General features: G+C 38.2%; 1 pseudogene; it reads right to left on the bottom strand.

Annotated features, from left to right (window-relative positions):
• Positions 1 to 1,141: 1,141 nt before the first annotated feature.
• Positions 1,142 to 6,643, bottom strand: LOC142106819 (L-amino-acid oxidase-like; annotated as a pseudogene).
• Positions 6,644 to 9,578: the final 2,935 nt, after the last annotated feature.

Raw genomic sequence — 9,578 nt, 5'->3', positions numbered from 1 at the left:
TGGGGCAATGAAAATATGAAAGGGGGGAGGGGCAGGGGTGCAGGAGGCAACAGGGAGAACAGTAGCAGCTGCACCACAGATAAGAGGTCTCATTCATTAAGGAAATTAGATTGTGATACATTGCATTTGCATGTAGCCAATGTGCAGTAAGAGCGTGCCAAGCTCATATGCACGTAGCAGCGTCAGATTCAAGCTTTGGGTATCTCGAAGGTAGGTCATTTTCAGTTGTAACAGCTACAGGTCTGGTGTAAGTGCTGTAAGTGCTTGTGTAAGTGATGACGGCTGTGTATGCATACAAATAAAAAATAAATTGGAGCACTAGAAACCTTACAGCTGTGTATGCATGCTACAACATGTGTTTGCAATCCAGGGCAACTGTAAAAAATAATTTTATGTACAATAGATATTAAGAACATCCTAATAAAGGAATTTTATGAGAAAAAATAAGTACAATTCTTTTTTATATTTTAATGTTCTATCATTAATGACTATATTATGAGCAGGTGACATTAATTGATTTTTTTTTCTTTTGTGCACCAACATTCTTTCCTGTAAGGTCACCTCTTTAGATTGATGATTTTGTTACTGGGTTCATGTCATACTAACGTATATATTCAAAGCTATGCATTTTCTTAACTAAATATATTGCAGAGTTTTCTGCATGCAATATATTTGCAGTATTCTCAGAGAATGTAACTTATGAGGTAGATTTCGAAGTACTGGTATGTTTAGCACATAATCATTGAAGCCTGAAATCACCCAAAGCCAGGAAATATAACACAAACATGTCAAGTTTATTTTTAAAAAAGCAAAAACAAAACTAAAGTACTATTCATAAGGTGATACTATTTTGATATAGGGCTCTTTTCTTTGTCATTGACATCCAAAGCCTATGTTAGAGCATGGTGATGCTAGACTATACTAGGTCACAATTCATATATAGCATGCATGTGTGTATTTTACAATTGAAACATGTTTATAAAGGTTTACATTTGTAATTCCCCTATACCCCCCATGTTTGCCCCTGCAAAGTCTTTAACATGTATAAACAAAAATTTACATATTTAAAAAATTCCATTAGTTACATTCTAGAATACAAACATTTCTAAATTTTAATTATTTTCATTTGTTAACTATACAATGTTTATATACTGTTTATATTCACAAATGATATATGGAGATATAGTCCAGAACCTGGAAATAATTATTTATGGAGAAACATATTGGCATCCTTGTGGATGTCTCTTGCAGCTTTCAGACCACATTTGATAGCAGTGTCTATCCAACCGTGGGGATAAGATGTGTGTTCCCCAGCAAAATATATTCTGCCTTCGGTTTGGGACAATGGTTGATACATGTTACCAAACTGGTAAGGGGTAAAGATGGCAAATGCTCCCATAGAATATGGATCCAGGCTCCACTTCTTCACCACGGATTTTGGACACAGTTTCCTGAGCTCCTCCTTTGATCTCCTGTGGATGGCAGCCAAGTCTTCTAGAACCACATCAACACAGTCCTCGTTACTGAGTGATGTAAAGAACATTGAGTCATCTGCCACAGTGTAAGAAGCTAGGAGGACACCTCTACAATTGGTGAAGTTATGACTTGGGTAATAGATGTAACGAGATGGACGATCAGTAGAACTTCTTCCACTATCCCCTCCTTCTCCCAGAATCTCTCATTACAGCTCAAGTAAATCTTCGTTGCACTTATATAATGAATGAAACTCAATGCGTTGTACTTGTCATTACTCATTGGAGGACTGAACTCCATACGTCTGGTGGCTTTTGCAGTGGAGGTGATGATGACAGTCTGCTGCTAGGCCGGTCAGATGTGAGGATTTATCTCTGCGGTACTGGACAATCACAGATTTCCGCCTCCTCATGATTTTTACGGCAACGGAATTCAGTCCGATTGCACCCCCAAGACGGCGGGCAAAGGCCAGCGGCAACTGATCGAATCCACCAGTGATCTCATCCCACCTAGTAAGACACAATGGAAATGTGAACATGCTGTTTATATAAGGTAATCCTCATGATGACTTCAATGATTGTGCTCTACATTCAGCAGGTCTCCTAACCGTGCTCTAAACATACACTAATAGCAAATCTCTCAAAGTTGTTCCAAAATGTAATTAAGTTCCACCAATATTGTCCAGTCACTATTGCAGTTTTCAGAAAAAGACAAACTGCATTGTCCTTGTCCAAGCCTGGATTACCCACGAGGTAATTTCCTGATTTTATTTATTGTCAGTCGATCTCTTCTTTACCGTACCTGGTGTTGTTAAGCATAACCATATATATATAGTCAACTCCATGGATGAGATATAGAATCGACCGTTCGCATTTATATGGTGTCCAAGCATATCAATAGCTCCGGAACTCAAACTTCCTTCCTCAGCCAGAAATGACTATTTTAAAAGAGATAAGAACAGCAAATAACCATCATTTCACCAGTATGTCACAAAGGGTGGTTTGTCATGGGCTTCTAAGACAGGAGTTCAGTATTTAACTGGTAATCTGAAGAGCAAAGCTGCAAACAGAGTTGCACATTTGTGCAGCAGAGCACCTAGGTTAAAGAGACACAGGTGGAGGACATATGTGTGACAAAATAATAGTAAAGAGTCTGATTTAACATACATATGTTAAAGTGGTTTAAAATCTTTTCTCCACAGCTAGCAGCAAGCTGACAGGGTGTGTCTGCAATCAAACAGAACACCTGCAGAGAACACCCTTTTAAAGGCAAGGGGGGAGTGCCATCTGTCCATCAAGTTGGGGCTGTGGGAGGTGTGTAAACTATTTAAACCTGTCTTTCTTTTGTACAGGGTGACCGATGCTAGACAGTGGGCGTTGTCTAGGGAGCTGGTCTCTGTTACTTTACCATTAGGGTCACAAGAAAGCATGTGCGACTTTATGTTATGAATTACTTTGCCATCCTGACAATAAAAGCAAAGTAAAACGTAAGACGATGTTTGTGTGTGCATGACCAGATACGTGTGTATATATATATATATATATGGCGAGCTCAGGGAGGACAGAAACCTCCCGTGGAGCAGAGGAGGTTTTACCTGCGTTACGGTTTGACAGGTGTACCGCCCCACCCTGCTGCCATGTAGCTATAATTTTATAGGACACTTTTTATGTGACTCTTTGCATTGATATTGCTCCGAGGACAGTGGCAGGTAGGGAGTTTGACTGGGGCGGTACACCTGTCAAACCGTAACGCAGGGTCCTAAGGCGAGCTCATGAAGGACAGAAACCTCCCGTGGAGCAGAAGGGCTCCACGGGAGGCTTGCTGCACTTTGATTACCCTCCTGTGCTCTTTGCAGTTTTTGTTGTATACTTATCTTTGATTTATCCTGCATTTGTTGTATTTCTTCTTGAGGCTGCTTCATTCCCTTTGTTTGAGGCTGCTGCATTTGTTTGCTGCTAGTTTGACATGCCCTTCTGCTCCACGAGAGGTTTCTGTCCTCCCTGAGCTCGCCTTAGGACACCTGCGTTACGGTTTGACAGGTGTACCGCCCCAGTCAAACTCCCCACCTGCCACTGTCCTCGGAGCGGGTAGAATTCACCAAATAAATGACAGCTAGAATCTGATTGGTTGCTATAGGCAACATCCTCACTTTCTCAAACCTGCAGTTTAGTAAATATACCCCCAAATCTCTATTTAAGAGGCCCTGCTCCAGGTTATAATTGGGGATGGGGTGAGTGCTAAGAACAAGGATTGGTGAGTACTGAATATTTTACTGGAAAGGGTCTTTTGCCTTGTCCAATTTTACTATTTTTAACTGGGATTGGGAATTTGATCAGGTGTATATATTTATAGTTTTTTGGTTTTATTTCACCTTTTTTGGAGGGGGGGGATTTTATTGTTGGTACTTTAAATATTACCACTCAGCTAATATATATTACCAGGTAACAGAACCTTCCCCTCCTCTCCCATTAAGCTGTCATAGGCTTGGGGGTATATTTACTAAAATTCGGTTCCGACGAACATCACCGCAGTTTAGTAAATATACCCCTTGGTGTGGGGCATAGCTCGTTCACTGATGCAATGCCTCTATATTTTTAAACCCATAACTGGGGGGGAAAATTCTCTCTGTCTTTCAAAGTCAGTCCCTCCGAAAGAACCTCCCTGATACCTGCAGATGGGCATTAGTGACACGGGACTTCCAGGACAAGCGGCTATCCCTAGGAGAATCCCGACTGTAATATTTTTATTGTTCATCTTATGCAAGGTCTGCGTTCATTATGAAAGGAAATGTGTGTGTACCTTTTCCACTGCCTGAAAATAGAGTTCACCAACAGATTTCCCTTCTTCCTCAGGTGTCAGATCGAATCCAAACGGGTTTGGTGTCTTCTTAAAGTCCCTGTGTACGTGTCTTATGTTGTTGTACAAATACAAATTTTCTTTATTCGATACGATAAAAGGATTCAGCTTTAAACCAAACTGCTGAATGTATGCATGCACCATCCTGTAAAAATGTACACAAACTCTATTAATATCCAATCATGAGAGAGGAAGAGAACTTAGAACATCTGAATATATGAAACAAGAATTTTTGTAATAAACAAGACGGACAGTGGAGAGCAGCCCCCCCATTATTATCAATGGAACAAAACAGGCTCATTACATCCTCCCATTCACGGTTACAGGACTTTTTTCGGGCTGCACCCACTCTATGGAATTCTCTCCCTCGCACATTAAGACTCTCCTCTGGTCTACAAGCTTTCAAGCATTCTCTGAAAACCCACCTCTTCAGACAAGCTTATAATATTCCTCAACCACCCTCTTAACCTCACTACATTACCCTATTACCACCCGTTATACAACTACCCCTTGACCAACATTGTTGTGTGACAGGATCATTTAGCTTATGAGTCACTTTTACCTTTGCAGTCTGGCTGGGCTGACTGCAAATGTAGACTTAACCTCATGTGTCACACTCCCATTGTCCCATAGATTGTAAGCTTGCGAGCAGGGCCTTCTCACCTCTTTGGCTGTTTTACCCAGTTTGTTTATTAGTTTACTATGTTTGTCCCCAATTATAAAGCGCTACGGAATATGTTGGCGCTATATAAATAAATTATGATGATGATGATGATGATTATTAATGGAGGGCAATTGCTATATGATTATGCGGTTATACACTTTCCTTACATGGTAACTGTGAGTCCACATTAATGTTTTTTACATATACCCTTTTGTATATGTGTATTTTTTCCATGCTCTAACATTATGTTCATGTCATATTTGTAAGTGACTTCAGCAGGAATGATCTGTTTAAAATTGATATTTTCAATTGAGAGCTCGTTCTTCCAAATTGATTTATTGCACAATGTAGTTTATAGACTATATTAGGGAAGGATTTTGCGTGTTTTTGTTTTGGACATGCATGAGGTTATTCATATGTAGAAAACATGAAGTGGCTTTTGACAAAAAAGTGATTTATCATGTGTTTGTCCATGTAGCGATTGAAATCCCTAATTGAAATGTATAAATAACAGTACCTGTGAGACTGTGGGATTCGCATGGCTCCCAGATCTGCGTACCAGCCCTGTGGGTCTCTATACGACCTGCTACGCGGTTATTGGCTTCCAGCACAGTCACCTGGGATTAAAAAAAATAGAGATTTAATATTTCCAAGATCTGATTCATTTAAGAATATTCCCCAAATGACACCTTTATATCCTATGTTTACCATGTTGTAGTTCACATGAACTTTATATTTGTAATCCCTCCTCTGAAATCCTGTGCTTGCCATTCAGTTGTTTGGCAGTCTCTTGAAATTAATGAATTCCTGTCTATAATACTGAATAACTGGAAAGACATATTTAAAATAAGACAATTTTACTTTTATTTCAACTATATGCATAAACACCTGGGCTGACTGTGGGACACACATGAACATAAAACACAACTTAAAGCTCTATTGCCACCTAAAGTGGTAACCAATCAGAAGTTACAATCACAGCCAGAAGCGCCAGTGTCCGTAGCTGCACATTCTGATTGGTCTTTCCCCCTACACACCCCCTTCACTACTGTCAGCTGGTCAGTGAAACAGACATATTCACAAAGAATGCAGACTATCAATTCACTGGGAACTATTTTTGAGTGAATCACGCCACTACGTTGTAGTAGATGGGGTCATACATGGCAGTGGATCGCACCATTATGTTGCAGTGGATAGGGCAAAAGTGACTAGATTCAATAGGAAGTGGGCTGGATGGAGAATGGCCTGCTCTCCTTGGAGTCTGGGAGACCTACCCAGAATTTGGGAGTCTCCCGGAAATTCCGGGAGAATGGGCAAGTATGAAATACTGCAAGCCACCAAGAATCCCAATAACGTTTAAATTACATACGATTAGACTTCATTTATGAAGGACACAAGCTCTACAATATAACACAGATTCACCTACTTACTCTGTGACCGGCGTCTATTAAAGTTTTGGCCGCAGAAAGTCCGGCCATCCCAGCACCAACAATCACAATGTGTTTCCGATGAAGTGTCTTAGACAATCCATATTTGGCAATATCCAGTAACTCTCCATATTCAGGATCCTCCAAGCATTTCTGCAACATTCTCAGATCGTTCCTCTTCTTACAGATAATTGCCCAAAATACCAGGGAGAAAAACACTGCAGGCACTGAGGAATGTATGAAAATAAGAGATTAATGGATGTGAGCAGAGTCATTATTGTATTCAGTTACATATCTTAGAATATACACAGTCTCCATGCCCTTAACATTACTTTATTTACCTGTAAACCGCCACATTGCTATCTCGGCCTAGGTAAAGTTATACCAGTCAAATGGGAAACCGTGTCCCCAGTGGCCAAATGATATATTTCTTAACTTCACCAAGCAAAGTGTCTGCACCACAACAAAACACCTAATACAGCCATGGACCATACCATATTGCATACCGAGGGGGTAACTGAAATGCACCACTTATACAAACTAATATGTGAGTTATTGCAATGTACACTATAAAAGAGAAATATATCCCCGTGCCCAGTGGAAACCTAAGGACCACACTGATGCCCAACTACTATTCTGCTGCCCCCCTGGCCCAGGACTATGTGGGCTCTCCACAAACTTGACATGTAAACATCCATGCAACATTAGGCTCAGCTGGTAGAAATGGGACACTGTGCCAATGTTATTAATATTATAATATACATACAGACCTGAAACATAGGCAGATATTCCCAGAATATGAAGTATATGAACAGGAGGAGATGTATATGTACATACGTGCGATATATATATATATATATATATATATTACACAATGAGAGCGGTACATCTTACCACCAAACTTTTCCATGTCTTCCTCCAGTAGTTGTAAGTCAAATTCAACTATAATAGATATATATTGTGCATATCTGTTATATAGAGTCCTGAGTATCAGAAAAGGAGGAACCTTTATTGTATTCCTTAGTCCAATCATATAGTATGTTAATTTTGCTATTGTGAAATATTCTAATTATATTAGACAATAGGTATTGCAGTCAAGCAGTGTCTGGTCCTGTGTGTGAAAAGCTCAGCGGTTGTAAAGACAATAGAGTAAGAATTGTCAGCACAGGAAATTAATTATCTCTATATTCCATGTTATTCTACTTATATCACTCAATAGGGGGCGCTCTCCAGAATGTTTTATAAACTTTAATTAGAAGATATGATAATAATAATTCCTAACTGGATGCACTTAAATCCACACTAAATTTTAAAATATATAAACTGTATTTTTTTCTTAATAAAAGATAGAGAGAGTTCCTTTTGTTTGTTTTTTTTGGTTTTGCTTTTTTTTTTAACTAAGACATTCTATATAACTTGTATTGTAAGAATGCCGCATATTAATTCAACATCAGATTATTGAGGTTTTGTATCGGTTGACTGCAAAAATAAAATGTTTTAAAAAAAAATATATAGCAAGAGTTTGTTATAGCCTAGCGGGGCGGGGGGGGGGAATTCAATTGACCGCAGGTTTTGGGGGTTTTTTGAGCCGCTCGGATTTTGACCAGCTGGCGCGACCGTTTACAGGTAATGCCGTTTAAAAACTTGTGCAATTCAATTTCAAATCTTGCAACGCTGCCCCCGCGCGCTAGCGATTGATCAAAGCCAATTTTTTATGGGAGTGGAGGGGAGTGTTTAACGCGGCCATTTTGAATATAAAAATTAACGCTGCCACCAGCAAACTGTCATTTGCTGATAGCTGTTGGCTGGTTTGGTGACTGCATAGCATCTGGCTTGGTGAGTTTTCTGCATTGAATTGAATTGGCAAACATTAGCATCACACTACACAATACTATTTTAATAAATACATACTGCATTTTTGTTTAAAACTAATTTAATATAAAACACTAGTTAATACACATTAGTACATACATACCCACTTTTACAAACACAGAACACCCCACATACATACATACATACCTATATATAGCTATACCTATTATATCTCCATTTTAAATTTCTAGGTGTATTTTTATGCTAGAGTCTGTGTAATTTGTTTTTTTAAACGGTTTTATTTATAAAAAAAAAAACATTAGTACATACACATATTGCATACAACCACATACATACCCACAAATCAATGTATTTGTTGTTTGTATTGCATTTTTCTTAACCCAGTGCAAAATCATTTTTTAGCATTGTAGTATAGGATAGGTTTTTCTATTGCAGATAGGCCAAAATAATAATATATTTCTTTGCATGGAGCAAAATCATTTTAGTAGTAGTATAGGATAGGTTTTTATATTAAAATAACACATTATTTAATAAATTAATAAGTGTATTTAGGTAGATAGATTATCTTTTAGCCAATTCATTTTTTAATATTTTTAACATGCTTTTTTGAACTGTATTTCAGCCTTTTCCTTTTCAAAAATAATAAGAAACTACTTATTTCAGTTTTATACATATTTTTTTATATTTTAAAACACTTTTAGATTTTTTAGCACACCCCAAAGAGGTGCGAGATAAAACTGCGGATTGGGCATTTTACCACGCCGGGTTAAATAGCAACTCAATAGCTTTTAATGTGCCTGCCTCCCGCCCACCCCATACTTTAAATAGATCTTCTACTTGTCCGCGATAGGACCGTTTGAGAAAAAAAAAGGTGCATTAAAAATTTATTTGAATATTGTGTAAAGATAACACGCTCCAAAATGAGTGAAAACCGTATTTACATCAATTAACGCGGTGTTAAAAAAAAAAAAAAACATGGTCAATTGAATTCCCCCCGAAATATCCTAAAATGAAAGAAATGTGTTTAAGGAAAAGAAAATATGTGAACAGATTATTAAAAATGTTAAAAAAAAAATCTGAAGGTTTCCATCGTACTGTCAGAGACATAAGGCCTTAACTTAAGAAACTTCTTATCCAAGTCTCCTAGACAAAACCATGTTACAATGCAAGGGGTGCAAATTAGTATTCTGTTTTGCGCATAAGTTAAATACTGACTGTTTTTTCATGTAGCACATAAATACTTGATAGCTTATTTGTACACTGAAATTTAAAGTTGATATTTGTGTGCTACATGAAAAAAACAGTCAGTATTTAACTTATATAAC

This window comes from Mixophyes fleayi, chromosome 11 (assembly GCF_038048845.1).
Source record: "Mixophyes fleayi isolate aMixFle1 chromosome 11, aMixFle1.hap1, whole genome shotgun sequence".
In the NCBI taxonomy this organism is placed as follows: Eukaryota; Metazoa; Chordata; class Amphibia; order Anura; family Limnodynastidae; genus Mixophyes; species Mixophyes fleayi.
The sequence above is the reverse complement of the archived record's forward strand: the minus strand, read 5'-3'. Positions and strand labels throughout refer to the sequence as shown.